The 25,509-nt window shown below is 47.3% G+C and overlaps 1 long non-coding RNA gene across 1 annotated transcript in view; it reads left to right on the forward strand.

Moving 5' to 3' along the window:
• Window positions 1–25,381, forward strand: part of LOC144286312 (uncharacterized) — a 72,942-nt gene extending 47,561 nt beyond the window's left edge. Inside the window, exon 2 of the long non-coding RNA XR_013354361.1 lies at window positions 24,722–25,381. This is a non-coding gene — a long non-coding RNA (uncharacterized LOC144286312). The remainder of the gene's footprint in view (window positions 1–24,721) is intronic.
• The last annotated feature ends 128 nt before the right edge of the window (window positions 25,382–25,509 follow it).

A 25,509-nucleotide genomic window follows, 5' to 3' on the forward strand; every position in this document is an offset into this window, starting at 1 on the left:
TGACGGTGACACAAATGCTTGTTGTTGCAGGTCATTGAGTCGCGGGGAGTTTTGTCATGCAGCATTATTGCAGTCTGACACCCTGACAGTAAGGATGACGGAGGCAGTCCTGACTGCCCAGTCCCACAGCAGCCCAGATTGCGATGCCCATGTGTTAATATGGTACCATGCAAAGTGAGGATGGCCTATAGGCATTAATAATACATTTCTTTTTTAAAAAAGAATTAACAGCAGAAACTTATTCCTCACAGCTGTGGAGGCTGGAAGTCCATGATCAGGCTTGCCAGCATGGAGTGGGGGGGTGGGCTCTCTTCCAGGTCACAGACTTCCCTTTGTGTGCTCACAAGGCAGAAGGAGCCTGACACCTCAGTGGGGTCTCTTATAAGGGCATTAATCCCTTTACTGGGGGCTCCACCATCATGACTGAATCAATCCCCAAAGGCCCCATGGGCATACCATCTCCTTGGGCAGTAGGATTTCAACATGAATTTTGGGAAGATACAAACATTCAGATCATAGCACACCCTAAATTCTCATCTAATCCCTTGGTCATACTGGATGACCTACCCATCCGTGTTCCTGAGAAAACAGAGGCCATTGGGATGGAAACTTTCCCAACTTGTCACCACATTCCTCTCAAACTAAGGGACCTTATCTCCTTCTCTTTCTCTTATCAGAGAGGATTGTCCTTCTATTACATCCTTTTTCTTTGCTCTTAAACTTTATTTTAAAGGAAAAGAAATAACGAGTAAATAAGGAAAAACTGTCCTGTAAATTCTTGATTTCCTCCTCTTTGCCATCAGGATTCTTGCAATAGAATCAATTTCCATTCACTCCTCAGCCACCAGAGTGTGGCATTTCCTTGAGCTATTCTCCCAAAATGTTCGATGAAGAGCTCAAGTGCGTCTCAATTGTTCACATTTTGTGGATGTTTTCTATTCTTTATCATAGTGAATATTTCCTTTTTAAAAAGCATCAACTCCCCAACACCAGAACCTAGGGGAACACCGGGAGCCTATGACAACAGAGAAAGTGGGATGCCATAGAGCTTACTACCTAAGAGCTTGGCCTCTGAAGTCAGGTAGCCTTAGATGTGAATTCTGACATGGCCACATTCATCCTTTGGGACTTGGACAATTTACTTAGCCTCTCTGAGCTTCAGTGATTCATCTTTGCAACAAGGATAATCATTTTTGCGAGAGGGACATGAAATGGGTTATTAACCTTTTTAGTACAGTGTCTGTACCTGGCAAGTGCTCAATAAATGCATCATTATTATTAACTATTAGTTTGAATGTGAAATAATGTTTGTTTCCATAAAGCAATGTCTCCATTAAAGGCCAAACATAGGGAAGATATAAGTGGCTGTGAGAAGATGTAAGGCCCATTTGCAGGGAGTCTTCTCGGATTGGAGGGTCATCTTGTCCCTACACGGGGACAAGCAGAGGGCAGGGGTCCAGGCAGCCCTGGGCTCAACGGTGTCACCTGGGTGAAGTGATGACACTCTTCAGCATTCTTGAGTTCTCTTCCTTCATTGAAAGCCCCTTCTCTGTCTTGTCATCTGTGCAGAGTGAGTAGAATTGCCATTGCCATCTAGGAAATAGGATTTATTTCACTTGAAATAGAAGCTGAGGTTTGGGGGACAGAGAAGGAGCCATTGTTTTGAATTAAGGCCTGTAGGCTAGGGGCCCACAGGATTGAGATTATGGGCATGAGCCTTGGAGAGGATGCTCCTCTTTCTCCCCTGGATTGCCAGCCAGAAAGGCACCACTCTTGCACTTTATTTTTTATTTATTTAAAAAAACGATTTTCTTTATTCATTCATGAGAGACACAGAGAGAGAAGCAGAGACATAGGCAGAGGGAGAAGCAGGCTCCCTGTGGGGAGCCCGATGCGAGACTTAATCCCAGGACCCCGGGATCATGCCCTGAGCTGAAGGTAGACGCTCAACCACTGAGCCACCCAGGTGTCCCAGCTCTTGTGCTTTAAAAACTTCCTGAGTTCCTCAAGGATGCTTGAGGCACCTTCCCCATCAGCCTTGGCAAGAGCTGATGACAACAATGATGATGACACTAATGATAAGCTTTAGTTCAGAGCAATGTGCAGTTTCTGTGAAACACGTTATTTGATTTGAGTTCTCACAGCTCTCCTTGGAGGAAGGCAAGACAGGAATTTTAGCCTCGTTATTGAAGAAGTAGCAAGTAAAAATCTCAGTTCATAAACTCTGATGTGCAAAGATTCAACTGGAATTTCGGTTTCAAGCTCCCATCTTGTTGAGGGGATACAATTAATTCTTGGTCAATTCTTTCACCTGTGCCATGCAGCATTTCCCTGGGAGTTTTGTCTAAGTTCCAAGAGGCAGCCTAGTCTTCTCAGGTCTCCAATGACATGTCCCTTGTCCTATCTGGCTCTTGGTCAGTGAGGTCACCATGGTGTCTGCCATTCTTTCTTTATTCCCAATTTCAAGAGGTCTGGCTGTCTCTCAGATAACGTGTGGGCCTCTCTCAGGTACACTGGGAATGGTCATTGCTCCCTTGCCACTCGGGTGATGTTTAACTCAGCAAGGCTCCACTGCTCCTCCTTTTCTGGACATGTCACACAGCCCCTCTGCTGTGGATTTGCCATCAATGGGATCAATGCCACTCCCACCACAACTAACGAACTAACTAAAGCTTTATTCATCACTAGCTGCTTCACCAGTTACTAGTCCCACAAAGGTAGGAGAGTTCAAACACTATAGAAGTTTGTCAGTCACCTGACAAATGGGTGTTCCTCATCAATAGATGGCTCTCTAGGCACCTTCCTCCTGTGGCTCACTCATCGCTTCCAAAGTTACAGGGTGTGCTGGCATTGGGCCAGGGAACAAAGGAAGAGCGTCAAAGGATTGAGCTTAGAAGGTGTTTCTGGGCCAGGCCTAGAAGTGCCACATAATATTGCCAATCACATTCTGTTTGCTAGGACCCTATTACATGGCTATGCATACCTGCTGGGGCATCTGGCAAATGTCTCCCTGTATGCCCAGGACCAAGGGGTGAGGGGCTTGGTAAACAGCTCACCTGTCTCTGTCCCTTATATGCAGGGGGTGTGCGGGGGTGTGGGGGGGTGTATTTTTTTTTTTAAAGATTATTCATGAAAGACACACAGAGAGAAAGAGGGAAGCAGAGATATAGGCAGAGGAAGAAGCAGGCTCCATGCAGAGAGCCGGATGTGGGACTCGATCCTGGGACTCTGGGATCACGGCCTGGGCCAAAGGCAGACGCTCAACCGCTGAGCCACCCAGGTGTCCCCGGAGGGTATCTTTTAATCAATCTTGGATCAAGCAACTTAATTCTAGTTCATGATATAATTGCTGTGTCCTGAGACCCCTGGAGTCTCTATTTTTGAAACCCAAGAGCAATTTTTTGCTTCTGAATTTGTTTTTCTTCCCTGAAGAAGTAGATGCTGTGAAGTGTATTTGCCTAAAGGGATAAGGAAAACAGATATATGCTAGAAAGAGGAAGCACCAGAGAAAAACACACTTGGCAAATATTTCACAATCTTTAAGAGGTAAAGTGACTTGTTGGCAACTTCCCAGCTCATAAGTGTTGGGGCTGGGGACTTGATTCAGAATCGAAAGCCTCAACCTCTTTGTTGGGGATCCCCAAACCGTATCCTCTGGTAGAAGAATCCAGGAGATCCCCAGTTCATCCATATTCTAGTGTGTGGTGTCTGGACCAAAGATCATTTGGCATGGGAAGCCTGGATGGCTCAGGGGTTAAGTATCTGCCTTCGGCTCAGGGTGTGATCCTGGAGTCCCGGGATCGAGTCCCATATTGGGATCCCTGCGTGGAGCCTGCTTCTCCCTCTGCCTGTGTCTCTGCCTCTCTCTCTCTCTCTCTCTCTCTCTCTGTCTTGCTGTGTCTCTCATGAATAAATAAATAAAATCTTAAAAAGAAAAAAAGATGCTTGGGCATACTCAGGGATGTCAATAGGGATGGAACAGGTGAGCTCAGAGGCCTGAGAACTCCCAGAAGTCTGGGTGGGGATCTGCATCCCAGTGAATTTATGTTGATCACATCTTTCCTCCTTTTTCTTTCTTACTTGCCTGTTCTACCCCAATTTCACCTGAGCTCTCCCTACTCCTTCCTTCCTTCCTTCCTTCCTTTCTTTCTTTCTTTCTTTCTTTCTTTCTTTCTTTCTTTCTTTCTTTCTTTCTTTCTTCTTTTTCAAGATTTTATTTATTTATTCAAGAGAGACACAGAGAGAGAGGGGCAGAGACACAGGCAGAGAGAGAAGCAGGCTCCATGCAGGGAACCCGATGTGGGCCTCGATCCCGGGTCTCCAGGATCACACCCTGGGCCAAAGGCAGGCGCCAAACTGCTGAGCCACCCAGGGATCCCCCCTCCCTGCTACTTTCTAAGTGACCCCCACCCCCTGCCCACTTTATCAACACCTCCTGTTCCCCAGGGCTCCATGCTCTAGAGATTCAAATCAGTATCCAAGCTGGGTTGTGGTTTACAATCAACACTTCATTCAGCAAACACTTATGCAGCACCCCCTTCTGTAACGGGCACTGTTTTGTGAGCTTTTCAGGGTGACATGCTGAAGAGAACATAATCTTTGGTTTGGATAAATTAAAGTCTGCATTCTGGCTTGGCTGCTCAAGAAGAGGGTGAGGGGCAAAGGGACTTAAATTCCCTGGGCTCCATCCCCTCATTTCTAAAGCGGGGAAAAGAAAACCAACTTTTCAGGTTTTGTGTTGAGGATCAAATGTGGAAGGGTCTTGCTCAGAGCTGGGTCCTCACTTCTCTGTAGCCAATGTATAGATCCTCTTCTATTTGTCCCCATTTTCTCCTTTGTCTTCTTAAAGGCTCATTCTCCCACACATGCTCTGGATCATTCCAAGCAGGGCTCTAACAACTGCCCAAATTGTTCACCTTTTTAAAGGGATGAAAAACATCCCTTGAACACCACCCCCTCATCTTGCTCCAGTCCTACCTTTCTTCTACACCCCACCCACCCCAGATTCGAGCACGGAAAAGAACTGCCTGCACACCCTGCCCTTGCACCCACCTAATCGAAGATGGCACCCACTCCACTACTTCACGAGGCTGCTCTTGTCGAGGTCACCAACCGCCACCATGGTGCCATACACAAGGTCTTCTTCTCTGTCTTCATCCTACTTAATAGTGAAATAGCTATGGATCCTTGTGGACCACTCTTTTTCTTTTTTCTTTTTTTAAAACATCAGTTCTTCCTCCTTTCTCTTGGGCAGTTCCTTGTCAATCTCTTTTTCCAGCTCTTGTTTCTCTTCCTTCCTTCCAAATGTTGGGGTCCCTGGTCCTGATCCCTCCTCTCTTTTCTCTCTACAATCTTTCCCAAGTGATTTTACTCATTCTCATGACTTGGTATGACATCTATGTGTTCTCATTCCCAAATGGATAGCTCCGAAGTGTTTATTTCTTTGGAATCCTAGATTTCCATAGGGAACTGCCTGCCTTACATCTCCAAAGACGGCTCTTCTCTTGCCCGACACCTGTTCCCCCTTCCGTCATTCCACATCTCAGTGAACTGTCATCTTTATCTTCCCTCTCTCTCACTTCCCACATCCATTTCATCACCAAGTCCCATTGATTCTATTTGCTGGTGTATCTCTGAAGTCCCCATACTGGCCTCCTCCCTGCTTATAATCACTTCCTTTCGGATGTCCTCCATTCTACCCGCCAGGTTATCAGTGCAGCGATCTTTTGAGAAAGCAAACTGAACAATGTCTAAACTATATGCCCATTTCCAGAACACTTCGCTGGCTTCCCATTGCCTTGGAGTGAAGTGCTCCATCCCTCAGGCTGTGCTCGGGGCTCAGCAGGAGCTGGCTTCTGCTTTCTCCCCCTCCCAGCCCCCCCTCCCCCGGCCCTTTCCGTCAAGCTCACTCATTGCAGCCACGCTGGCCCTCTCCTTCCAATTTCCGATGGCACAGTGTTCACGGCCACCTTGGAGCCTTGGCACGCAATTCTCGCCTCGTCACCTCATTCCTGATCTCCTCTCGGTCCCGGCTTAAGTGTTACTACCGCCAATCTAATTCCAATGCCTCCTCCTATTTCTGTTATTCTCCCCACCCGCGCTATCCATCTTCTTCCCAGCACTCATCACAGTGGGTGATTATATAATTGTGTTCTTGCTTAGTATTAGCGGTTTGCCTCCCCAGCGGACCGTAAACTCTGTGAGTGGAGGACCAGGTGTCTTTGGCTCACACCTGCAGCTCCAACCCTGGCACACAGTAGAAGCTCAATAAATAGTCACTGTGGAATAACAGCTAATAGTGCATGAGCTCTTACTATGTGCCAGGCAGTCTTCCAAGCACTTTGCTGGATTGTTTTAGTCTCTCCTACGAGAGCCCTAGGAGGTACGTACTATTCTCCACTTTAGACGTAAAGACCTGGAGGCACAGAGAGTTGAAGGAACTTGTCCAAAGCCACCCAGCTAGGAAGTGGCGGAACTTGGATGTGAACCTCAGGCCCTAAGCTCTTAATGTCCTTGCTCTGCTGCCGCTCAAGAGTGCATGGACACAGTCGGTTCTCAGGAAATGGGGCTGCGGGGTGGTGGTTTTCACTTACTTCTCTTGAGATCGAAGGGGATAGGAGCACTGAACATGGGGGCATCCCCCACCCCGGCCCACTGACCCTCCACAGTACCCTTCCTTCTTAGCTGGTAGGCCACAGGGACTCTGGAGCCTCAGGAAGGGTGAGTGTTGGGGGAGATCTAGAGCTTCAAGTCACCAAGGAAAATGGGCCAGGCTGTTGTTGAGAAGGATGCCCCAGAAAGGAGGCCATCCTCAGTCTTAAGGCAGCAGGGGCAGGGAGGAGGCTTGCCCGGGCATGTTGTGGTCGATGTGGTGCAGAGCTCACCGACTGGGGACCCTTGGGAGAAGGGACCGTGGTGGAGGATAAGCCAGTTTTAAAAATGGCATCGAATGAAAAAATAATATTTACATTTCCTGCATCCCAAAGTAGGGAGCAGTGGGTGGGTGTGGAGAAGCCACTGGCTGATCCTGCTTTGTCCTACCTCTAACTAAGCCTTTCTTTGCTCAGGCAGTTCCCTTGGCATCAGTTTCCCCTAACCCACATCCCCTGCAGCCCCAAACCACATGTGGTGTCCTCTCTGCATTCTTCCCATACCCTCATTGGGGGCAAGGATTGGGATTTATTCACCCTGTACCCCCAGGTCCTCATACTGTGTTTGGCATTTAGCAGGTTGTTTCTTGTGTTTATTAAACTGATGAATTCCTTCAATTCCTCCAGGTTGAGTTGGCTACTTTGTCTTCTGTGTTATTGTCCTAAAGAGTACACACCTCCATCATGGTAGCTGACCCACTGCACTTAAGTTATTTATTTATTCTCCTGCCTCCCCAGTTAGAATTGGAGCTCCTTGGAGCCCGGAGCCATGCCCAAGTCATTTCTGTATTTCTGATGTTCAGTACTTATGTTAACTGAATGAATGAATGAATGAATGAATGGATGATCTTCCTCCAGTGCTCAAGAATCCCAGCCTTCTCTGGTGCTTCCCTAGCAGTACCTCCCAGAGGCGGGGAGGTGAAAGAACAAGTGGGGAGTGGAGAGCCTGGCCCAGGAGAGGGCTGGCCGCTGGCTGATTGGACTTGGAAAGCTCCTCAGGGTTTATATTTTAGGTGCTCTCATTGTCTGAAGACCAGGGGCAGCTCTGGGGGAAATAAGACGCATGTAGTAGCTTTCTAAACATAAACAATTACCTTGAGTGTCTGCTAGATACCAGTCACTGGACCTACATTTATTTCATTTTTGGGGGATACCTACAAATAAGGTATCATTGTTTTCATCACACAGATGAAGACACAGAGGTTCAGAGAAGGGAAATGTCTTGCCTGTCTTGTCTTGCAAGGTATACTGAACCCAGTGTCCATGGACACCTTCTTGACCACTAGGTTTTTCTTCCCTCAGAGGGGAATTACAAATAGATCAGATTATGCTCCCTTGCTGATGGCAGGGCCTCTTTCAACCAGGTGGCTTTTTGAAGGCAGGTTTTTTTTTTTTTTTTTGGTGATGTGAGCCTCCTTAGGACCAGGCTGAGGATGTCAGAAGACGGAGGCAACGTAGGCCAGATCTTATAGATGACCACCAGGTGGTGCTGTTGGCCCAACATACGATCCTACAACACTGGCCTTTCAGGGAGTGCTAATGTGCCTTGAGAACGAGGCTTACTTACTACGTTGTCTGAAGAGCCACTGGTCCTTGACAGTGTTTCCGTAAGTTGCCTCATTTGCGCCCCCAAACTGCCAAGGGTGTTGGCATCTCCTTTCTGTGGAGCCTCAGAGAATTTGAATAATTGGAGTGAAATCCCCAGAGTTACAAATCGAAGAGTCAGGATTTGAAACTGGGTCTGTTAGATTCCAAATCTCCAGATTCTTGGGATGTAAGGGTCAGACCCTTGAATTTCACAGCAACCTTCCAGCCTCTGTTTTATCTGGCATAACTGGAAGCGGATTATCTGGGAAATGGCTGCATCATGTCAGACCCCTGGCCAAGTTTAAAGAACCAGGACCCACCAGGGATTCTTGGGGGGGAAATGTAGACAACTTTGCACCCCAGTAGAACACCGTACCATTTCTTTTCTTGAGAAATGATGTTATTCATTGGCCTTTTCACATCTTAGTGAGCTCATTCTCTTGGTGGAAACTGCAAGTTCAGTTCACCATAGAGTTATGGACAATTCCCAGGACCTTCTGGATCCCCTGGATCATGAAAATACCATCTTGCATCTTCTCATTTCTGAGCCTACAAGTTAGCTTTTCTTTTCTTTTCCTCATTTTTCAAGAAGATACACGTTGATCTAGATTGACAGTTGTAATTGTATAAACAGAAACAAATTCAATAAAGAACAGGGCTGCTTGGGACAAGGGGATAATACAGGGGAGGCATATATCATTTATCAAAATAAGAATATTAGTATTTCATTAACAAAATGATTGCTCAGCTACTCATGTCCCAGGAGACTGATGAGAATCTGTCCCAGGAGAAGTCACGTTGGCCATGATGTGAGCTTCCATGTATGGTCTGGGATGTGCTAGGGATGATGAGTGCCTTATATCTAACTCCCAAGACTGTCTATGGGGAGGATATTATTGTCCTTATTTTATAGAGAAGGAGGAACCCATAGCAGTATGGCTCAAAGTGTGGGCTCCAGTGTGGGGGTTCCTAGATTAAGACCTACCTCTTTCACTGAGCTTCAGGCCTGGGTCTACCAGACACACCTATGTACTTGCAGGTGCCCACTTTGCCTCCTACTTTGGGACAGCCTTCCTGGGATTCACAGTGGCCTTGAGGATAGTACTGGGAAGGGGAGGGCTGCATCAAGGGGGTGGTCAAGAGTGCAAAGATCAGACTTGAGCAGAGTGTTTTAGGGTACCTGTGGGATCTGAGACATTTGGCTGCATGCTTATATCCTTCACATTTCCCATCTCTCAGGGCCCTTCAGTCCTTTCCCTTACTATGTCTGGCCAAAACAGATGATCCCCAAGTCCTTTATCCAGTCACCTGGAATGCCCCCATTCCAGTAAAGAGTAAAGTGCCTTACTCTTTATGCCCTTCCCTGGTCCTCAGTAAGAGGTATTTCACATCATTGTGCACATCCCATGGTCTCCTTGTGAACCCAGATTTTCTGCTAGGACTTATTCATATTCATGAAGATGCCCTTCTTCCTTCTCCATTCATCCTCCCACATTCTCCTAAATAACCAAGTAGGAAATATCTTGAATGAATCAAATGTTTTCTTGAAGAGAGTGGACCCCAAGTTTTTTCAAAAGTGTAAGAACTAAGCTGGATTCTCCAGGCCTTCTGGCCAAGCCAAACACTGCCTCCCAGTTGCCTCCCAGTTGCCTCCTTCTCCTCTCTTCAGAGAACTCCAGGCCTCCTATCTTCTCCATGAGTGCCTTGACCAGTCTGCTCAGGAATCTGAGCCAGGGAGTGGCCCGTGGTTCTGTGGTCATCACTGGGGCCCAAGAGAAATTGATGACTCCCTGTGTGGTTAAGTGTGAGCTGAGCATTCACTAGTTTTCATTTTTGATCCTCACAATGACCTGCAAGGCAGCTAGATCACGTGATCCTGGAGTCCCAGGATCGAGTCTTGCATTGGGCTCCCTGCATGGAGCCTGCTTCTCCCTCTGCTATGTCTCTGCCTCTCTCTCTGGGTCTCTCATGAATGAATAAAATAAAATATTTTAAAAAATAAAATAAAATCATAAAAAAGGAACTTTTAGTTGAAGAAAATATTTTTTTATATAATTTTCATATATTAGTCTCTATATCAATGCAGTGGTAATATATGGCTTAAACACTATTTTATTTTAACTTTCAAAAGTTTTAAATTTTAATTCCAGTGTAGATGTCATACAGTGTTATGCTGGTTTCAGGTGTACAATATAGTGATTCAACACTTCCATACATGACCCACTGCTCATCATGACAGGTGCAATCCTTAATCTCCATCACCTCTTTCCCCCATCTCTCCACTCACCTCCTCTCTGATAACCATCAGTTTGTTTTCTATAGTGAAGAGTGTTTCTTGATTTCTCTCTCTCTCTCTCTCTCTTTTTTCCCTTTCTTTGTTGGTTTCCTTTCTTAATTTCCACATCTAAGTGAAATCATATGGTGTTTGTCTTTCTCTGACTGGCTTATTTTGCTTAGCATTATACTTTCTAGCTCCATCCACATTGTTGCAAATGGCAAGATTTCATTCCTTTTGATGGCTGAATAATATTCCATTGTATATCTATACCACATCTTCTTTATTCATCCATTGATGGATACTTGTGCTGCTTCTATAATCTGGCGATTGTAAATAAGGCTGCAGTAAATATAAGGTTGCATATATCCTTTTGAATTCGTGTTTTTGTATTCTTTGAGTAAATGCGCAGTAGTGTGATTACTAGATCGTAGGGTAGTTCTGTTCTGGGTAGTTCTGTTCTTAATTCTTTTAGGAATTTCCACACTATTTTCCATAGTGGCTGTACCATTTTGCATGCCCACCAGTAGTGCATGAGGATTACTTTTTCTCCACATCTCCACCAACACTTGTTTTTTCTTGTGTGTTTTTTTTTTTTTTTTTTGTGTGTGTGTGTGTTTTATTTTAACCATTCTGACAGGTGTCAGATGATAGCTCATTGTAGTTTTGATTTGCATTTCCCTGAAGTTGAGTGATGTTGAGCATCTTTTCATGTATCTGTTGGCCATCTATATGTCTTTGGAGAAATATCTGTTTACACCTTCTGCTCATTTCTAATTGGATTATTCATTTTTTAAAAAGATTATTTATTTATTCATGAGAGACAGAGAGAGAGAGAGAGAGAGGCAGAGACAGAGACACAGGCAGAGGGAGAAGCAGGCTCCATGCAGGGAGCCTGACGTGGGATTCAATCCCAAGTCTCCAGGATCACGCCCTGGACTGAAGGCTGCACTAAACTGCTGAGCCACTGAGACTGCCCCATGGATTGTTCATTTTTTAAAAAGATTTTATTTATATAGGGATCCCTGGATGGCTCAGCGGTTTAGCGCCTACCCCACTGAGCAGAGAGCCTGACACAGGGCTTGATCCCAGGATCCTGAGCTCATGACCTGAGCTGAAGACAGACACTCCAGGATTATTCATTTTTGAGTGTTGAGTTGTATAAGTTCTTTATATGTTTTGGATACTAACCTTTTATCGGATATGTCATTATCTTCTCCCATTCCATAGGTTGTCCTTTACTTTTGTTGTTTGTTTTCTTCTCTGTGCAGAAGATTTTTATTTTGATGTACTCCCAATAGTTTATTTTTGCTTTTATTTGCCTTTCCTCAGGAGAAATACCTAGAAAAATGTTGCTATGGCTGATGTCAGAGAAATTACTATCTGTGCTTTCTTCTAGGATTTTTAAGTTTTCAGGTCTCACATTTTGGTTTTTAATCCACTTTATTTTTGTGTATGGAGTAAGAAAGTGCTCCAATTTCATTCTTTTAGCTGTCCAGTTTTCCCAACACCATTTGTTGAAGAGACTTTTTCCCATTGTATTTTCTTGCCCTCTTTTTAAAAATTTATTTTTATTTATTTTTTTAAAAAGATATATTTATTTCTGAGAGAGAGAGAGAGAGAGAGAATGCTTGAGCAGACTCCCTGCTCACTGCAGAGTCCAAGGCAGGGCTCAATACCAGGACTCTGATATCATGACCTGAGCCGAACTCAAGAGTTGGGCTGCTTAACCAACTGAGCCACCCAAGTGCCCCTCTTGCCTTTTTTATTGAAAATTAATTGGCCATATGATTGTGGGTTTGTTTCTGGACTTTCTATCAAGCTCCACTGATTTATTTTTGTGCCAGTATCATACTGTTTTGATTACTACAGCTTTGTAGTATAACTTGAAATCTGGAATTATGGTACCTCCAGCTTTGTTTTACTTTTCCAAGATTGTTTTGGCTCTTTCAGGTCTTTTGCAGATTTTAGGATACAAATTTTAGGATTATTTGTTCTAGTTCTGTAAAAAATGCTGGTACTACTTTGATAGGGATTGCATTAAATATATAGAGTGATTTGGGTAATAGGGACATTTTAACAATATTTGTTCTGCCAATACATGAACATAGAATGTCTTTCCATTTGTTTGTGTCAGAAACGTGGCTTTTAATATTTGTTTGGTGGCTGAAGGGGCCCGGCCCATGAAAGCAAAAGTACCTAGAGCCCATGAAAGTCATCATGTGGCCCTGGCTAGACTACAACTTAGTGGAGAAGCAATGGGGAGAGGGGACCCTGAGTGCTGAAAGGGGGCTGTCACCATTCCCTAGCACCATCATCCATGCTCTAGTACTTATTTACTTTGGGGTCTCATCACCCAGGAATGAGGACCCTCTACCTCAGTGGACAAAGCCCTCTTGCAAGGGTACCTGCTCTAGATCACTTGGAGCAGACACTTGAGACTGTCCCCCTGGAAGCTTGTCACTGATGGTATCTGAACAGTGCCCATATTTTGTGAGCATTTGTTAAAGGTTAAACCATAATGAAATAATAATAACAATGCATAAATTCCTTGGGATAGAAGGGAAGGGGACCCACGTTTTCTGAAAACATACATTCTTCAGGCACTTTACAGTTATTTTATATTCACATTTTACAGATTAGAAATGTGAAGCTCAGAGAAGAAAGTTGCCCAAGATTTTAATAGTTAATATGCAATGGATACAGGTCTATTGGAAGCCAGTTCTATCTGATTCTCCTGGGTATCTTTCCATTGCATGGCATTGCCCCCAAATTCCTGGACAGCCTGTCGCAGAAAAGGGAGAAAAACACTGGATGGGGGTAGGGGAGGAGGGTTGGGCTGGAGTTGAGATGAAGCTTTTCATCCAGAATTTTTGGACTCTGGAGCCTTAGTGTGGTTGGACTAAAAGGAAACAGACTGGGAGGTCAGCATGCCCAGAGCCTTTATTCAGGCCGAAAGGGGAGAGAACAAGGACCTGGGAGGGTGGTATGTGGTTCTCCCATGGCTTGTGCAGCGGGCACTCTGTGGCCTGGGAAACGCGAGGAGGTGGACGTGACCTCCAACATTCCAGGACAGGATTTATCTGTTCCTTGGCCCTCCTGCAGCTCATCACCCCAGCTAGCTTGGAGGCCCCTCGGGAGCAGGGAATAAGTCTTTCATTTTATGTACCCAAATTTATTATTTCAGTATCCCCTTCAAGATTTCTGCCTCAGTGGGTACCACTTGTATTTCTATGTACTGAATATGAACCTTGCAATTAACTTAATTTTTCATAAAAGTGCCTCCTGTCCTAAAAAATAATATTTATGAAATCATAGGCTCAATTAATTTATTCATTCCTTCAACAAGTCTTGGTCGAATGCCTATGGGGTGGTCAGCTCCTCTAGATGCTGTGGAAATAGCAAAGAACAAGCAGGCAAAGTCTTTACCTCATGGAGATTACATCCCCTGGAGGAGCTGGAGAATAAATACACATGCAAAAAAATTTCAGGTAATGGTAACAACTCTGGAGGAAACTTGCATGCATTTTAGGTAAAATGTATGTATTAGGTAAAATTTTTTGATCCATAGTGAGGAAGTGATTTTACTGTGCAGTCTAATGTAACTTACACACACAGACAGCACAAAATTGTTGAGAAACAGAACTTAACCTTTATTCATCTGATGTGCTGTGATACTTTCTCTTTTTTTCCATTTTATTTCTAAATATGCTGTCTGTGAGCCACTAAAGACTGAGGGATTAATGGATTGCAGTTCTGTGTTGGAAAACCAATGGATAAGTAGAAGGATATCTGACATTACTTTAGAAAGGATAGCCATAGATGGAGCTTGAGCTTCTCAGAAACAGAACTGAGAAGGAGGGAGCTATGTGAAGATCTAAAAGGAAGAGTAAAAAATAAATAAATAAATAAATAAATAAATAAATAAATAAATAAAAGGGAGAGTATTCCTGGTAGAGGGAACAAGTGCAAAGACCTTGAGGTGGATTAAATTTAGATTCCGTGTGCTTGTGCTGTGTGTGTGCGCGCGCATGTGTGTGGTGCGTATTTCACATGGTCCATGTATTCTAATACAGATGAAAATAATTACGTAAGAATTGACATAGAAAATTTCCTTTGTGAACTCATACATTAGTTTCCTATTGCTTTAGTAACAAATCACCACAAATTTAGTAGCTTAAAACAACGCAGATTATTCTCTTACAGTTATGCAGGTCAAAAGTCCAGAATGGGGTGACTGGGCTGTGTTCCGTCTGGAGGCTCTCAGGGACATCCATTTCCTTGCCTCTTCCAGCTTCTAGAGGCTGCCCACATTCTTTGCCTCGGGGCCTTGGCCACATCACTCCATCCCCTGACTCTGACCCTCCAACCTCCTTCTCATAAGGACCCTCGTGGTTACATTGGGCCCACCAGGAAAATCCAGGGCAACTGGTCATGGAATTTAACCCCATCTACAAAGTCCCTTTTGCTGTGTAAGGTAACGTATTCACAGGTTCTGGGGGTTAGGACATGGACATCACAGGGCAGGGGGTATCTTCTTTAGCCTAGTCACACCATGGCAAACCCTTGTGCATGGGCCATTGGTGAGTTCACTTGCACAGCATTTTGCCCAACGTCCTGTGGGCACTGGGAGCCCAATTACATTTGCTGAAGGGTTAAACAAACGGGAAGAGCCCCCCCTTCCTTACTTCCTCCTGCCCCTCTACTCCTCTTTCTCTGCTCCTCTGGAAATACATCTGCTCACAGGAGGCACCTTGGTCAGAGATGGGCCAGCACATGTTGACTCCCTGGGACTGGGAAACTCCAACCCTGTTCTGTTCCTGATCTTGTGAGACTTCTCATGCAGGGCAGCGGGACTTTAGAGGGGACAGATCCTGTCCCCTCAGTTGGCAGTGGAGGAAAGCAACCCCACCCCTTCCCTTCTATGGCTTCATTTGACCTTAACCATAACTTACTTTTATAGGATTGTTTTACTTTCAAAACGTATGGTTCCCTTTGCTCTTTTTATCTGTAGTCCTTTTAGTAAGTGACAGGTGTCAGCCTTCCCATTTTACAGATGAGGAAGCTAAGGTGTTGAAAGTCAGAGAGGAAAAGCAGACGGAGAGCACAAGTGTTCTGACTTCTCCTCACCCCAAACTCCTTCCATTAAGTTCCCCCAGCTTCTCTTTATTTGTAAGGGTCCAAAGTATCTGAATTCCCAGAGCCCTTCTGGAAGGGCTTCCTACAGGGAGGAATAATCTGTCCTGTTCCGTGAAGTGCTGAGGCGCACAAGTAAAAAAGCTCTACAGAGACCAAACTTGAGTTCAACATGTGGGGGGTGGGGAGGCATTCAGTATTGTCCAGACTGATTGGATTGGCTGCCTAAGGAGGAACGGGGAGCCGATTCCTTGTCACTGGACGGTTCTTAGCAGAGGCTGGACTTGGAAATGGTTAACCTCATTTAGATAATCTTTGAGTTAAAGGTTTAGCCACAGGCTTTCAAGACTCTAAGAGCACAAAACCCCACACTGAACTCCCCAGTTCTCTCTCATCCATTTTGGCCGACTAACCATGGGCTTGGCTCTGGAGGAGGGGAAGGGGTACCCCAAATGGGTCTTACAAGCGGGGTGGGGGGCTGAAGTAAATGAAAACCTCAAAAGGGCAGCCCTCCCCCACAGGAGATAACAATCGAATTATATACATTTTAAATGGCATTCTCGGGTCTTAGCGATTTTCATATGAAAACTCAGCTTGGAGTCCTTGGCATCTGTTTCTCCTTTTAGGACAGAAACCAAGAGACTATTTACATATTCTTAGGGCCCTATCACCAATTAAATCTTTTCAGAGCCACAGTCCTCCCTGTCCCCTACCCCACCCCCACCCCCTACCAACTCTCTCCACATTTAGGATTAAATTTCTTGGCAGACGCTGGTTGCTGCTCTCTTTGGTGATTTATTTATTCAGTTGGATTACTTTTCATCTCTAGCCTGGGCACTTCAGGCCTTGGCGTCCACTTTCCGATCATGGGGAAGTGACCCCGCTTGGGGACCCTCCCCAAATTTGGCTGTGGGGCCATGCCAGGGACGCATTCCTTCAGGCGCCGAGAGGCGGCCTGTCTCCGTGTCATCCCTCGGCACCCCCGCCCAGCCCTCCCCCTTCCGGTGACAGAGCTTCCTCAGGGAGATGAGGGAGCACAGCTGGGTGACGTCACTAGGAATGCACAGGGGCCTGTGCAGGGGCCCGGAAGGAGCAGAAATAAGATGTCACCGGGAGCAACTGGACAGTCTGTTTCATCATCTGCCTCAGAGTCAATCTGGTCCTACAGAGAGCGAGGAATCTGCTCAAATGTCTGAGGAAACTGCATGTGGTGGAGCGCACCCCACAGCTTCTCCCACTGCACTGTCAGCTCCAGTTCCCAAGAGGCAGGGAAGAACAGGGCTTGGGAGCACAGAGCTTTGAGCCAGCCTTGCCCCACCACCCCCGCCCCCTAGCCTCCCCACTGGATCCGCTCCTGACCAGCTCTGTGACTTCGTGCAGGCCACATGGCCTCTCTGAGTCTCCCAAGAGGCATCTAAAAATGGGACAAATAATGGGTCCTGCCTCTTGGGGTTTGGGGGATAAGTGAAATGATGTCTGTGGAGCCTCTGGCACACAGTAGGATGAGACCGCTGTCGGTCACAGGAGGAAGCTGTGGTCTTAGAACTCAAAGGTAGAGGTCTACAAAGGACACACGCAGTTTCACTCACCAGATCGCTGAGTCTTGACTTTGTGTCTTGGCGATGTACCAGGTGAGGGGAGTAGATCAAGAGCAGAGGCAGAATGAGTGACCCTGGACTTTAACCTCACAGAGCCTCATGGATAAATCAGATGATTTATCTATAAAGGGAAGATGGTACACCTCTCAATATGACTGCTGGGCCTGGGAGAAGATAATGCATGGAAAGTTCAGGCCATAGAGAGAATATGCCATACATTAGAGCTACTGTTAAATTCTACCAATATAGTAATCTACTAGTGATGCTTAATAACAACACTTGTGATACTACAATATTTATTATAATAAGACCCAATTCCTGCACTCAAGGAGCTCAGTGTGAAGTGGGTGAGACTGGCCGATAAGTAGGGAAGCAGAAGGAAGTGCCAAGTGGCAATGGCTAGCACAGTGGATCTGGAGCCAGACATGGCCTGGGTTTGATCCCTCCTTGTCAGTAGCTGTGTGATCCTGGGGAAGTTATTCATGTCTCCTCGCCTCTGTTTTCTCACCTGTGAAATGTGAATGATAATAATACCTACCTTGAAGGGTTGGGGTAAGGAGGGAATGAATTAGGATATGTGAGGCCAATGTGTGGTGCTGCCTGCCCCATGGTTAGTGCTAGTGAAGTGTCGGCTTCCACTATCACTGGCAAGCAGTTAATACCGTGTGGGGCATGACGGATGTCTTCTGAGGAGGGGTGACATCGATGTTGGCCTTTGAAGGTTAGGAAAAAAATTTCCAGCTATGGCTGAGTGGGTGGGCATAGGCAAGGGGAAGAGTGGGAGCCAGAAAATCAAAAGGTGGTTTGACTAGAGTGCAAAGCTCTGTGCCAGTGACTGGAGTGTGAGAGGAGCATGAAGGAGGATGGGCTGGCTCGGCTGGTGATTGAGTGGTACCCTGAGGGAAGGGGCTGGGATCCCTCCTCTTGGAGGTGATAGCAGATCTGTGTTTTGGGGACAGCAGTAGGGCAGGATGGGACGGATGGCTTGCAGCAAGAGTGCTCTATCCCCACTACTCATTTACCTCTACTGAAGAGCTTTAACAAACACCAGTGTCAACATTCTGCTCCTGATCAAGTAAATAGGATGGGTTGGGACTCGGACAGAACCCATATCTTTGGCTCAAGTTGAGGGATCCCTGCAATATGGGGGAAGAGTGGCTGGAGGCTGTAACAATGTCTTAATGCAGTTCAGGGGGTGATATAGCCTGAACCAGAAGAGCAGGGTACAGACAGAGACAGAGACAGACAGAGGGGCACAGAGGTGATGGTCTTGGCTGGGAATGGACCTGTCTTTCCCCCTGGGGAGCCATTGGCTTCATCCCTGGGGCTTGGGATCCCACACTGATTCAGGAGGCAAGAGGTTTGCTGTCACAATCTGGCAGTCCCGAGCATGTGTGTTTTGACAAGCAATCGGGAATGTGAGCTAAGCCAGGAAGATTCCCGAATTCTCCTTCAGTTCTTGAGGTTGCAACTCCATCCTCCTCTTCTGAGGATAGGGCTATTCACCACACATTCTCCCTGGGGCAGGCTCTGATGTCACGGGTCCGCTGTGTTGGTGGGGTGGGCTGGGACAGGGTGGGCGCGGGCGCAGGGACAAGCTTGCCAGCCTTTGAAATCAGAGCTGATTGTTTTCAATAATGTCAAACTTTAAAATTCATTTCTCATGTTGGTGCTTTGGTGAACATTTCTCAGGCAGAGCAGGTGGTCTGCTTGCGGGCCCTCAGGGCAGGATGGCCCAGCCCCAGAGCACGGGCCTAATCCTCTTTCACTCTCAAGGCCCACAGACACCCGCCATTCACATGACATCATGCCTCCGGGGCTCCCTTCCCTAATAACCCCCGAGGCACTCTTGCTCTGCCTAATAAGCCAGGGGCTGGGCTCGGCCAGGGGCCATGCTGTGGGGCTGCTGTTGCCTCTCTCCTGCGGAGTCTGGCATGCTGTGCTGTCTTTGCCCCTTCCCACTTGTCTCAAGGCTCTTGCCTTTAATTCTCCACAGGGATGGTTCTGGGGGGACAGACACGCTTGACGACTAGGAAGAAGGGAACCCCATGTGAAAAAAATCTACTGAGGGCAAAGAAAGTGTGGCATAAGCACTGGGCAGGAAGCCAGGAAAGGCAGAGTCTTCTTTCTGGGTTGGCCACTCTTTAGCATGGGTCTATCACCACTTGTCCTTGGGCCTCTGTAAACTATGAAGCCGGCTGGTCTCCACGATTCTCATCTGCTCTACTGTCTTATGGCTTTTTGAGGATGAGTTTTAACCACTGATTGGGTCTAGACCCTAAGGGCTCAGGCTTTTATAGGATACTTCTGGAGGTATGGTGTGAGGAGGACACTGGCTTCTTAGGACAACGCTCAAGGAACACTCACCAATGAATGAGAGAGAGAAAGAAAGCAAGCATTTGTTGATATCTAGCTTGAGATTTCTACATTCCTGACATACAGACTCTTTGCACTAGCTCTGTGAGGCAAGGGTTAGATGCCCCGTGATGTAGATGGAGAGATTGGGGCTTGGAGAGTAAAGAAGCCTTCTCAAGTGAAAGAAATGAGATATAAGCCAATTCTATCCAACTCTAAATACCAATGGCAGCAGTAGCCATAAGACCAACTGCAGGTGCTAAGTGTTTACTATGTTTCAGGCCCTGTCCTAATCATCTTATTTATTCCACATCACAACCCTATGGTACTATTAAGATCATCATTTATAGAAAAAGAACCAAAGGGTCTGAAAGGATCCTTGTTCAAAATAGAGCAGCTGGGGCATGCTTGGGTGGCTCAGTCAGTTAAGAGTCTGACTCTTGATTTTGGCTCAGATTGTGATCTCAGGGTCATGAGATCAAGCCTTGAGTTGGGCTCTGTGCTCAGCGAGGAGTCGGCTTGAGATTCTCTCTTTCTCTCTGCCCCTCCCCCACTCATACATGCGGGCGCTCTCTCTCTCTCTCTCTCTCAAATAAATAAATCTTCAAAAACCACAATAGAGCAGCTGGTTGGTGGTAGGGCTGGGATTCGAGTCCCAGTCTTCTTTGCTCTAGAGACTGTGGGTAAAAAGTAATTATAGACTGAGATCACAAGAAGAAGCTGACTGGGAAGTGTCAGTGTCCCCACACATCAACCATCTTCCTGCTCCAGGGACAGCTAAGTAGGTCGCTGATGTATTCTGTGCCCTGTCCCCCACAGGATCTACCAGAGCTGGAACTCAGGGGCATCCAATATAGAGTCCATCTTAGAGAAAGTTGATGAGTTGGCTCAATCAGATTTACCCCGTGGGGAATTTGACCTTGGAAATGGTGAGAGAATGAGGCAGCTGGCACAGGAGGTTGAAGCTGAAAGCTTGTGACATCCACGGAAGGTGGCAAAGTGTACAGAGCCTTCTAGCAGCAGAAGCTATTGGAAGGAGAAGAAGCACATAGAATCCCAGTGAGGGCAGGCCAGCTGGGAGCTAGAGAGAAGCATGTGCCTGTGGCACTGCACACCCCTGCGAGAAAACCGGTCAGGGCTCTGCAAGGTGGGCAAAGCTATCAGTTCCAGCAAGTGCTCTGGCTTCAGCATGGTTCCCCCTCCCAGTCCGGGAAGCCTCATGATTGCACCCCTCTGTCCCCACTGGCATCCTGCCAGCACCCACTTCTCCTTCACCCATCCCTTGCATTCCTAATATTTAAGAGGTTTTCTCATCCTGCAGCCAAAGAAGTTTACCTAAAACACACAGCAGCCTAGCTGTGAAGTCTGGGAAGAGCAAATTAAGTCTTCATTTCATTATCTTATTTATTTATTTCTAGCTCTGCTCCATGATGAGATGAATTACAACTCCTTCCCTTAAAAAACTCAGACACACATATCCATATGGCATATATATACATATAAATATATATGGAATGTTACAATTACATAAATATATATTTGTAAAGCATATATGAATATAAAATATTTATAAATATATTAAATAAATAAGGCTTGTGCCTGGCACATAATAGATACTCAATAAATAATATATATACTTAGTAACTTATATTATATCATATTATATTATATTCTCTTTTTAAAAAATTTTTATTTATTTATGATAGTCACACAGAGAGAGAGGCAGAGACATAGGCAGAGGGAGAAGCAGGCTCCATGCACCGGGAGCCCGACGTGGGATTCAATCCTGGGTCTCCAGGATCGCGCCCTGAGCCAAAGGCAGGCGCCAAACCACTGCGCCACCCAGGGATCCCATATTCTCTCATTTTATTTCCGTAACTACCATATGAGACAGGTGGCAATTAACCTCATTTTATAGATGAGGAAATTCAGGCTCATAGAGTTTAAGTGACGTGCCAAAGATCCTGTGGTTTGAAGGAAAGATGTAAAATCAGCTCTGAGCATTATTAGTGGTCAATGCAAAAATGAAGATGTGGTCGATTACCTGTTTGTATCATCCTGGCCACCGGGAGAGGTGCTACCAGCAGTCTCTTGGATGTTAGCTTGGTGGCAGTGGCAGTGGGGCATACTTCCCATGAATACACAGAAAGCAGAGCTTGTGGTGTAGGCAGGGGCCTGTCCCTCCTTTCTTCCTTCCTCGTTCTCTCCTTCCTTTATTGTTGGGGGCAAATTAAAGAAAAAAACCCAAACTGATAGGCCATCTTTTGTTTGCTATTTAAAACAAAATAGCTCTATTATATTCCAGGAGTGGATAAAAAGTGAATTTCTAGGACTTAGACCCCCCTACTCTGGAGAAATATGCTAATGACTGAAAAAATACTAGTTTTAGCAACAGAATGATCACTCTTGGCATTTTTGAGAAGCAGCACTCATCGATGATGGCCTTTTACTATTCATCCTGAAATTCCATTGTGGGCCAATGAAATTCAAGTGCACAGGCAATGTGGGGTCTGCCCGTGGGTTGCTCATCATGGCTTTACATACTTGAAGAGGAATTCACTTAGTGACTGGGTGCTGAATCCCGGGAGCACCCACCCAACCCCGCTGTCTGGAAAGTGAGAAATAAGCCAACTAAATGAACAGATTCTGACTTTTAAGCGTGCTTAACCTCCCAGTGCATGGCTGCAAATGCACTTGCGGTGGAGCCAACTGTGGATAGGTGCCAGGGGCCCAGGCTCTAGCCGGGTGGCCGCCCTGCCCCTCCAACCTGCACTTGGTGTCTGAGTCCTAGCTCTGGGCTCCCGTCTCTCTCTCCTCTGGCCCCTCTCCTGCTGGCAGCCCGGTCCTCGGCTTCTGGCTCCCTGATTGGCACCCGGCCCTGAGCACTGCCTTGATCTTACCGTCACTTGTGGCTTCTGATAAGAGACGTTCTCCCGCCAGATACAAGCCCAGCCAGGGAGTCACTGGAGCAGGGATTTGGGATGTTGGGCTTCAGAGTCCAGGCGTTTTAATGCCAGCCTACTGCTGGCTAGCTCTGTGAGCTGAGGAAGTCAGGCCACCTTTCTGAGCCTCAGTTTCCTTACCTATAAAATGCAGTGATGAGCTCTACCTCCCCGAGGTATTAAGGGGGTTAAAGGAGGGGGAGTTAGTGCAAGGCTGGCTCATGAGAAGTATTTGATGAATGCGGGTTTGTTTTGCCACGTGAGATTTCTTTTATATTTTTCAAAAATATTTTATCTATTTATTCATGAGAGACATACAGAGAGAGCCAGAGACATAGGCGGACGGAGTAGCAGGCTTCCTTGTAGGGAGACCTATGGGGGACTCGATCCGGAACCCCGGGATCACCCCCTGGGCCAAAGGCAGACCCTCAACCGCGGAGCCGCGCAGGTGCCCCTGCCATGTGGGATTTTGAGCGCATCTCTGTGTGAGGTGCGGGGAGTAATACGGAAAAACCAGGTCTCTCCAGAGCCACGCACTCTCAGTGCTTTTTCCCAAAGGTCCCCGCCTTGGGGCATTGCAACCCTTCTGATTCACAGGTCAGGAAACTGAGGCATAGAAGGAGGAATGGGGACAGCCCGTATCCCAGCCAGCGAGCGGGGACGCTGGATTCGAACCCGCGTCTCCTGACTCCAGGTTCGGGAAAGCAGTGGCGGCGGCTTTGATCTCCGGGAGCTGCTGTCCAACACGGCTGGCCCGGGTCGAGCGCGGCTCCCTGCGGCCCCTCCTCCGGTGCGGGCGGCTGGGGCTGCGGGGCTGGGGCTGCGGGGCTGGGGCTGCGGGGCTGGGGCTGGGGCTGCGGGGCTGGGGCTGCGGGGCTGGGGCTGGGGCTGCGGGGCTGGGGCTGGGGCTGCCGGGCTGGGGCTGGGGCTGCGGGGCTGGGGCTGCCGGGCTGGGGCTGGGGCTGTGGGGCTGGGGCTGGGGCTGCGGGGCTGGGGCTGCGGGGCTGGGGCTGGGGCTGTGGGGCGAGGAATCCGAGCGCCTGGCTTGTGCTCATGCTTGAGGAATGTCTTGAGAAGTCGTGCCTAAGCCCTCTGTATCTGACTCATCATCTCCCCGTCTCCAGGAGTGTCAGAGAAGAGCTCCCTTAATCCCTCCTGTCCTCGGTCCCAGGCTTTCATTTGTCAAACTAAAAATATTCCCTCCGGGAACCTCCTTTTGCCAGCGGCTGAAGGAGGTATAAGGGGAACGGCTTCAGTGTCACTTCCTGACAGCGCCTCCTTATTGTTCCCGGGCCAGGGAAGCCGAGATGGGGCGGCCCGAGCAAGGGGCCTCCGTCATTCTTGGGCCCGGGCCAGCCTGCTCACCTTGCTCCTGCAGGCTGGCTGCTGCTGCGGCTGCTGCTTGGGTTTGTTTTGCCGCCCTCAAGGCTCCAGACAATACCCTATCAGCCCCAGCCCGACACCCAGCCCAGTCCCTCAGGACTGCTGCGGTGTGAACCCCTGAATCCCGCCAGGGGAGGACTGGAGAACTCCAAGTTCATTTCCTTTGCTGCCGGAGGGGAGGGTGGGCTGGCATGGTTGGTACTTGTCTGCAAGACTAGTTTACCTGTAAAGAGATGTAGAGCTTGAAGGTAAAGGGGGTAAAAAAGAGACTTGGCCCCCTGGGTAAGACAGGTGGAACTGGAACTCCTCCAGTCTGACAGTGGCAATGCTGGGAAGCCATCAAGATTTACACCCTGGTTCTCTTCTTCCTTTCTCCATTCTGTCTGTCCTGACAGCCTCTTGGTCCTTAGGGCTGCTCCTGAGTACGTGACCTTGGTTTAGCCCCAAACCTCGGCTCAGAGTCATAGAGCTACTACCTTGGGCCCCCCTAGGGTACCCAATTGCTCAGTGGGAATAGAGCATAGTGAAAACAAAGGAGCATGGACTTGGGATCCAAACTTGGGTCTAAACTCTGGCACTTCCCACCATCTAGCCGTGCGAGCTTGAGTAGGGAACCTCAGCTCTGAGCCTCATTTACTCCTCTGTCATGTCCGTTGTACTGGCTATTGTGAAGGTTAGTAAGATGGTGTATGTAATCTGATAGGACTATAGCCTTATAAGTAGAGGAAGATCCCTCTCTCACGATCTCTCTCTTTCTCTCTCTCTCTCTCCCTCCCTCCTTCTCTGTCATACGAGGAAACAATGAGAAGGCAGCCCTCCGCAAGCCAGGAAGAGAGTCCTCATCAGAAACAACCCTGTGGACCCCCTTGGTCTTGGACTTCCCGTCCACCTCAACTGTAAGAAAATACTTGGCTGTTGGGTCGTTCCCTGGTGTGTGGCGCTCACCACCAGTGGGGCCATCTGAGCTGGCTGAAATGCTGCTGAAGGAGGACCCCCTGGGAGAGGGGCACTGAGGCAGAGCTCCTGCTCCGCACAAGCCCTCGCTAATGTTTATTGAGCTAAAAAGATCGATGATGGAGTTTCTGTGGGCAGAGGGAGAAGCCGCACCCTCTCGGACCTCGCAGGCAGGAGTCGACCTGCATTAAAATAAGAAATGCCACTTCCCACGCTGAACAGCGGTTAACCCAGCCTCTGAAGTCAGACAAGTTGAGTTCGAACCTGAACTCTGTTGTGTGCCAGCTCTGTGACCGTAGAGAAGTTAACTGACCTCTCTCGTCTCATTTCCTTGCCTGTCAAATGAATCCATGCTGCCACTTGCCAGCTGGGTAAACGTGGTAACGTGTACATGGTGCATAGTCCAGCGCTTCACACACAGCAGGCACTGGATACCAGTTGGCTGCCCTTAGTAATAATGTCATGTATAATTACTATCTACTAATAAATTTGCTCATATGATTTGCTTCACCTGTTTATGCTAAAAATCAGGCTGTGCTTGTCTTATTATTTGAATTGAAACTGACTGTAGCCACCGTGTCTCCATTAGAGGAATGGCCTTCTCTCTTTCCTGTATCTACCCTCCCACA

The sequence above is a fragment of the Canis aureus genome, chromosome 16 (genome assembly GCF_053574225.1).
Source record: "Canis aureus isolate CA01 chromosome 16, VMU_Caureus_v.1.0, whole genome shotgun sequence".
Lineage (NCBI taxonomy): Eukaryota > Metazoa > Chordata > Mammalia > Carnivora > Canidae > Canis > Canis aureus.